This window comes from Hippocampus comes, unplaced genomic scaffold (assembly GCF_001891065.2).
Source record: "Hippocampus comes isolate QL1 unplaced genomic scaffold, H_comes_QL1_v1.1 scaffold319, whole genome shotgun sequence".
In the NCBI taxonomy this organism is placed as follows: Eukaryota; Metazoa; Chordata; class Actinopteri; order Syngnathiformes; family Syngnathidae; genus Hippocampus; species Hippocampus comes.
This window is the reverse complement of record NW_017806090.1, coordinates 643805-651420: the sequence shown is the minus strand read 5'-3', so window position 1 is coordinate 651420 and position 7616 is coordinate 643805. Positions and strand designations below refer to the sequence as shown.

The following is a 7616-nucleotide window of genomic DNA, read 5'->3' as shown; positions in this document are numbered from 1 at the left end:
TGTGGGCCATGCACATTTCGTGTACGAATGTTATTAACATGGCCCGGGCTCACAACATGTTGGCGTATGTTGACGCAGTCCACTCTCTCTTACTACATATGCGTTAACTGACTTGTATGTATGTATGTTGCATTAGGCACTGTAGCTACATGTTGACACGGTCTGCACTCTCTTTATGTCTGTGATCACCACGCGTATACAGACATGCTTCGTGCTCATTATAAATACACAGCGGGGTCCGTGATCATTACACCTACAGTAGACACGGAGACACACTTACTTGGCATACAGTAAAAAGATGTGGTCTGCACTCACTTCAGGCGCATTTGACCGCATGTTCACCCTTATGTTGTCGCCTTGCTCACCTTTATCAGAGGGCTTCTTGTCGCACACCGCAGGCAAGGCCCACTCGTGAGCATAGCAAAGCGCTGTTTATGTCATTTTATGTCACAGATCTTTTTTGTCGAGGCGAGGCCTTCAGATTTCGTGAATGTTTTGGTGATGATGACGCGAACACGAATGAATGTTTTTTTTTTTTTTTTTTGGGACCACCGATTGGAACCCTTCCTGATGTGATTTCATTAATTCACGCTTAGATTCTTATTGTTGTTAACAGTCAGTTTCGGTCCCTGTTTGACATAATTCCGGACCTTCCCTCTCCTTTTGGAATTGTAGAAGCCACCTTCCAAATGGCCGTCTCTGTAGCTATTCTAATGTCAGATGATGCCCAGTGAGAATAAACGCCATCTGTCAAAAAACAAAACAGATCCCCGGTGCTTTTATTTATGCACACAACACCGTTCCCCCAATATGTATATATAATTTTAAAAACAATTCTTTCCAACTACTCGTGTAAAAATATATATGACAACAAACTGAAATATTCCTGCTTTCCATCGGACACATTCTTCAAAACCAGGACTCTGGGCAATGGGCTATGGCTGTGAAATAATTAACAAATGTATCCACCAGATGGCAGCAGCGGCAAGGCAAACAGAATACAGTAAAACTGTGGAGGTGCACGGTCTCAAGAAAACACTACACGTGTTTGCCCAAGTTGATTGTGGTCTTCACTCACTGCATGTCCATTGATGTGGTCTGCGTTTACCACTCATATTGTGTGGTCACAAGCACTGACATGATCTCAAAGACCATGTCAACAGACATGCAATTCACCATGTGATGGTGGGTCTCTATATTGATTATGGCCCATGCTCGGTAGACATCATCTGTACACACTACACGTATCCTGACATGGTACCTGCTCACTACATCTGCGGTGGATATAATAAGTTTCCACACCCCTATTTAAATGCTAGGTTTTTGTGATTTTATACATAAAGGAATAAGGTAAATTTAAATCAGTTGGAAACTTATAAATAGCTGGGGGTGTGGCTGTGTTTGGAATTAAACAGTCACATTCAAACCATTTAAAGTGCCGGTGATTTACCCCAAATATCATAATCCTGTTCTCGTAGGCGTTTCCTGACATTTTTGTCGTCACGTTTTACAGCACAAGCCGCAGAGAGATTCCACAAAATTTATTTAATCAGGAAAAGATTACTAGAGCATCTCAGCGCTATTTGGATTTAATCAGAGCCAATGTAAATAATGGCAGCTGTTTACTGACGCCCATTTATATGAATTTCAATGTAACTGCTTAATTCTGACCACAGTCACATTCAGAGTTAAGCGAGTGTGCGCACACTTTTAAAAACCCCAATTACCTTGAATATTTTTACATCCCATCGTGGTCCGGGTTCACCTGATGTTTTTTGGCACGGTCCCTGCTCAACATCTGCAAGTATCATTACAAACTTTTCAGTTCAACTTGCCGTGTTGTTTCCTCAGAGCCTCCCGGGCAGCAGCACGGTGATGATGCTTATTAAAGCGCGGGCGTCCATTCATCCTCATTTAAAAACAGCAGCGGCACACGCACCTTTTTTTGCAGCATTGCACATGTGGGAGGAGATGCCGACTCAGCGCAACTTTTCATCAGGAACACCCTTTGAATGCGGGGGACGGGGGAATCTTATTAAAGACCTTACCTTCTTTTGTTCGTATGCTATGCTAAGATAAGGCCGCTTTCTTGTTTAGATGCTATTGTGGTTAACTTATTCTATCTGAACCTCGATCAGATTGATGTCAACATTTTTTGTCTGACGTTCTGTCCGATAATACAATGTAGTCGTGTTGTCTTCAAGCTCTGATGCTGACTATGTGCTTGTGTGTGGACAGGATCTTGTGCACATGTCGTCTGAGAGCAGCTGCAATTCAATGTGAGACTTTTAATGCTCTTCAACTGTCAGCTGCACTCCCGCCAACTCAGGAGAAAGAGAACTGTCCACCTTATTATTTGGACCATTTGGGGTTTGGGGATGAGGAGTGGGAGTGAAGTGGTTCGAGGTTTTGTTTGTCTTTGGAACGTCACGGTAAGCCATAGGTGACCCCCTGATGTGGATCAAAGTCTACTAGTGCACTAACAAGCTCAAAAATCAATTTCCAACAAACCCTGTCAACTTATTTTGTCCCTGCTGTAGGTAAAGGTTTGCAGCAAACCACATGGATTTACGTCATATTAACAGCCTTGGTGAGTGCTTTCAAGATCTGGCACCTTTGAGTCATGACCTTGGGTAATCAAAAAAAATATATCTTTTTGGGCTATAAAATATCCTAAATTTGGCCATAGACTGCCCACTCTTGCAATAATATAGATAAAACTCCGAGACAAACCACATGGTCTCGCATGTCATATTAACGGTTTTGATGAGCACATTCTCAATCTGCCATTATTTATTCAGCGTGATATCGTGAAATGAAGCAATGATGAAAAAATACAATAGGTCTAACTTAGAGACAAACCAAATTGTCTGGCATGTCACATTAATGGTCTTGATGAGCATTTGTTTAATCTGCCAATGAAAAAAGAATGTTAGTCCTCAAATGTCTGGAACAACAATTGCTACTCAGCATATTGTTCATGGGTGGGAACATTCGACTTTTGCTGAAATGTGACATCCATGTTGACCAGAACCGACAGATGTCCTGTGTTTTTCTCTCAGCTTCACGCTGGGCTTGCTAATTAGCTTTGTCTTGCTCAGGCAGCCATCTAGCTTGTGGAGAGAGAGAGAGAGAAAGAGTGCTTCGCCGCCATCTTTGTTTTGGGCACGCTGGGAACCAAAGTGATTAGCTCTCACCCAATTGTGGTGAAGAGTGAAACCGCCATTCAACTGGAAAAGACTTTTAGGAGAGAGGTTAGCATGGATGTCATGTTCCCAGCTTGCCATTTTGCTCCGGGCATGTCCGAAGTGGTCAGGGTGGTCCCCGAAGGCGAACCATCTGCCGAGTCACAGCTGGGCTGGACCACCTTTGCGCGACTTTGACGCGACTTTCTTTTCCAAGATGCCGATTTTTCATGGGAGACACAGGAAGTGATGTCACATGCAAATCATGCGCATCGTCAGTCATTGTCAAAGTTAGTTTTGAGGGCTAAACTTATTGTTGCACTTGGAAAGCAGTCAATTGCATATTGTTGGTTTCAGCCACAGATACTTGAAATGGAAATCTCTCCATCCTTGGTCGGACCCTCTCACCTGCTCTCTTTGTCTCTATCTACCTCATTCCCTCCCTCTCTCCCTTTTACCTTCTCTCCCTCCCGCTCTCACCCACCTTCTCTCACTCATCTTCTCTTGCTCTCTCTCTCCTCCCTCTTTTTTCTCTCTTCACCTCTCTTTCCCGAACCCTCTCTCATTGCCCTCTCTCTCTCTCTTTCTCTCTCTCTCAACTTGTGTCCCCCTCTCTTTCTCTTCCTCCGCTCTTCTTCCCCTATCCTTTCCCTCCATTCCCTCTCTATCTCCCGCTCGTTCCTTTTCTCGCTCTCACCTTCCCCGCACCTCTCCCTGTCCTCTTTCTAACCTTCTCTCCTTCTCCTCTCTTGTTCTCTTTCCGTGCTCTCTCCCTCGATCTCCCTCTCCCCACTCCCTCTCTCTCTTTCCATCTCCGCCTCTCCCCTTCCTCACCTTTTTCCCCCTCTCCCCGTGCTCTCATCTCTCCCTTTCCCGAGTTCCGTCACTCCCTCTGCTCTTGCTTCTTTCATATCTCTTCCTTTCTTTCCATCTCTTCTCCCCACTCCCTCTCCTTCCCCCTGTCATTCTGTTCGTTCACTCTCTTTCCCTCTCTTCTACCCTATTCGATCTTTCTCTCTGCCTCTGTTCTCTCCCTCACATTCTCTTGTTCACTCTCTTTCTCGCCATCTCCATCAATCTCTTTTTCTTTCTCCCTCTTGCGGAATCTCTCGCTCTCTCTCTCTCTACCCACCCGCCCCAATCCTCGCAGTGAGTGGTATAGTAGAGGTAAGAATGTAATTATTACACACAGCTGCTTTAATCCACAGCCAATTGAAATCCTTCACTCTCTATCTCTGCCCTCCACCACTCTCTCTCTCTCTCTCTCTCTCTCTCTCTCGCTCACTTTCTCTCGAGTCACACACTACCAGCTTTTTCCCGCGCTCAGAAGCATCCACACGTCGGCGCTCGGTCGGGAGCAGCGGACGGAGGAGCCTCCTTCATTCCTCCTCCCCAGTCTCACTTCCACTTCCGCCAACTCCCTTTCGTCTCCTTCACCGCGATACGACCACCGGCATCCTCATCATCATCATCATCATCATCCAGCTCATTCCTATCCCTCTCATGCCCGCCACTGAGGCTTTTCTGCAGATTGGAGCATGGCGTGCATCGGGGACGCGGACCCCTTCACCGCGGCCATCCCCGCCACCAAAGTTGAACTCACCGTGTCGTGCAGGTACGGAACATGCATCGTTCACTTTCATGTGTTTGTGTCAAGCGTGATGCTTCATTTTGGCAAAGCTGTCATATGCGTGAGCTGACACGTGCAGAGATGTTTCACCCTGGTGCCAAGATGGTGTTTTTTTTTTTTAATTAGTATTTTTATTACTATTATTACTACACAGTGCTTTCTTGACATAGTAGGTTCATTCATTCTGTGACCAAGCTCACAACTCAATTTCCCCCATTAAAATGAATTGAAATGTCATAACTCCATTGCAGCCCACCAAAAAAAAAAAAAATGGTTCGACGTTTTTAATAATTGAAAAAATTAGCACTGCATTGCATGAAACATAATAAATGAGAATATTGTATCCGTGTGCTGAATGTGAACCTTTTAAGGGCCGCGGCAAATTTGAGTTGGCCGGTAGTCTGCTTGTGAGTGGCAGGGCGTGACTAGTGGCCTACAGCAGCTCCTTGAAAGTGTTCTCATTTTATATTTTAGTGTTTGACAGACTTTTCCATTCGATAAACACTGATAAAAGCATCATTGGCTGTCTTTCCTTGCCCACATGTGAGGGCATTATAGTACCTTTGCGACCTCATTTCCAACAAAAATTGACCCAGTGAAGGCTCATAATGTGGAAAGCTCATAATGTGGAAAGCTCATAAATTGGTGGACTCATTCAGTAAGCCAAAGTACGACCGTATCTGCGTTATTGTACTAAAGGAGGATTCTTTTTGTTGTTGTCGTATTTGATCCGATGAGGTGGTGTACCTAATGAAGCGTCCAAACATCAATTGCACGGTGGTCTGACCGGCATCCTCCCTATTGTTGAATATTATTTCATTTTGTGTCACATTGCAGTATTGTTGTATGAGTAATTAGTTGTGAACAGCAATGTGTCAAACTGGGAGCAGTTCCTAATATTTTGACCCTGCGATGTAGCGCAACAAAATCACCAAAATATTAGGCAGGTCTCAGCATGATTCAGTCAATGCTCAGGTTTACAGTATGAACAGCAGATTTCTTTTTTTTTTTGTGTGTTTGTATTGGATCTGATAAGATGGTGTTCTTCATGATGTGTCCAGTTCGTGTACATGGCGTTAGACGACTATAACACATCCCCAATTTTTTATGATGCTGAATATGTATCTATTTTTTTTATTTTTGTATTAATTTATTTTGTACTAATAAAAATTAATGAAAAATACCCCCGCCCCTCTATCAGTGAAAAAAGGGAGTCACGGTAATGATCTCTGTTGCTCCCCAATCAAGTGGCACCTCAACAGTCTCATAGATTAATTTAACGGTGTCACAGTTGAGGAAACTTTCATCTTAGCCAGCCCGGGGAGCAAATACACTCAAAAGTAAAAAATTAAAAATTAAAAGTATGCCCCACTGCCATGTAGTCCTAGTTATAATTAATATTAGTATCAAGCACAGTAGATATCATTGTACCAGCCACCCCTTGTGTATATATCATTAATGACAGCAGGACTGAACTTTATCAGCGACTGTTCCACACGAGCTACACATGACCAAATGGTTAGTGACAGCTTTGTTGGCTTATTTGATTAACGGCAGAAGACATGTTGTAGGGAAATTCAAGCCCCAAACCCAATTTCACTTCGCCACATGACATTTGGTTTGCACGAGAATAACCACAAAATTTGGTGGGCATGTCTTTCAAGAATGGACCCACAAAAAAAGTCTCAAGAAGACATGCCCGAAAAGACAAAACAAGTCTGCCCCAAAAGGTGGGAAGCGGCCACATTTTTCATTTCCAGAGTTTTAAAGACAAACTACTCTTTGCAATGAACGATTGCTACGTGTGTGAGGATGAAGCCTCTCTGATGAGAGTCACAGGCGTCCCCCGCTGACAGAAAAGACATCTCAGAGCCATGCCCCGCCTAAAATCTTTCCCACCCTTCTTTCTGCATGTGCTAGTATAGGCGGTGTGATTTTCTCACTTTGTCGTGGTGCGTAATGTCTGGAAGATGGTTCTCTTGCCATAGGCTTCACATTTACATCAGAGCAGAAGGACTCACACACGCACACACACACATTTGGGTGAGTGCGTGTTGCGAGCAGACGGCATTGAGCGACCACGCAGATGTTGGGAAAATCAGAGCGTCAAAAGATCACACGGCCGCCGCCTGTCTCAGGGTCCGAGCACATTGTGGAGTTGAAGCTGCGTGACATTTAGGGCCCACAGAAGGCGGCGCAGAAGCATTGACGCGTTGAGATGTGGCGCCATTGAAGATTCCCCGCTGACCCGCTGCGAGGCGGGTCGATGTGTCAGCGCCAATGTTTCGTTTTCCTCACCTAGGTGAAGAAAGAAACACCATGTGTACAACAGCAATGAAGAAGAACCTTTCTGGGATGGAATCAATATGCTCTACTCTATTGGTGTTTTTATTTTTTTGTTTTTTGAGCCAAAGGATGACGGACGACATTGGACAATTGTTGTCCGTCATCTTTTTTTCACACATTCCTTGCATCAGAGCCAAAACAGTACTGTAGAGGCAGTGTTCATCCTACACACAAAAAAATGTCACTTTTAACAGGCAGTGTAAAATTGGAGTTTGTTTGAAAGACTTTCACACAGAGATGCTGCAAAATTGCAGCTCCGAAAGGCATAGCAGTAGATTTTGTCTTTCTCAAGGAACCCAGTGAAGCGACAGCATGTGAAATCTTATTTTAACAGGCAGGATAAAAATAGACATGTCTTCAAGTTTTTCACACAGAGATCCTGTAAAATTGCAGTTTCAGCACCACAACAGTTTTTTTTCAACAGAATGCACCAAAGACACATGGATTTTTTTTTT

The 7616-nt window shown here is 44.1% G+C and overlaps 1 long non-coding RNA gene across 1 annotated transcript in view; it reads right to left on the bottom strand.

Annotated features, from left to right (window-relative positions):
• Positions 1–526: 526 nt before the first annotated feature.
• The window catches only part of LOC109530877 (uncharacterized), a 13727-nt gene continuing 6637 nt past the window's right edge, over positions 527–7616 (bottom strand). Inside the window, exon 2 of the long non-coding RNA XR_002171077.1 lies at positions 527–682. This is a non-coding gene — a long non-coding RNA (uncharacterized LOC109530877). The remainder of the gene's footprint in view (positions 683–7616) is intronic.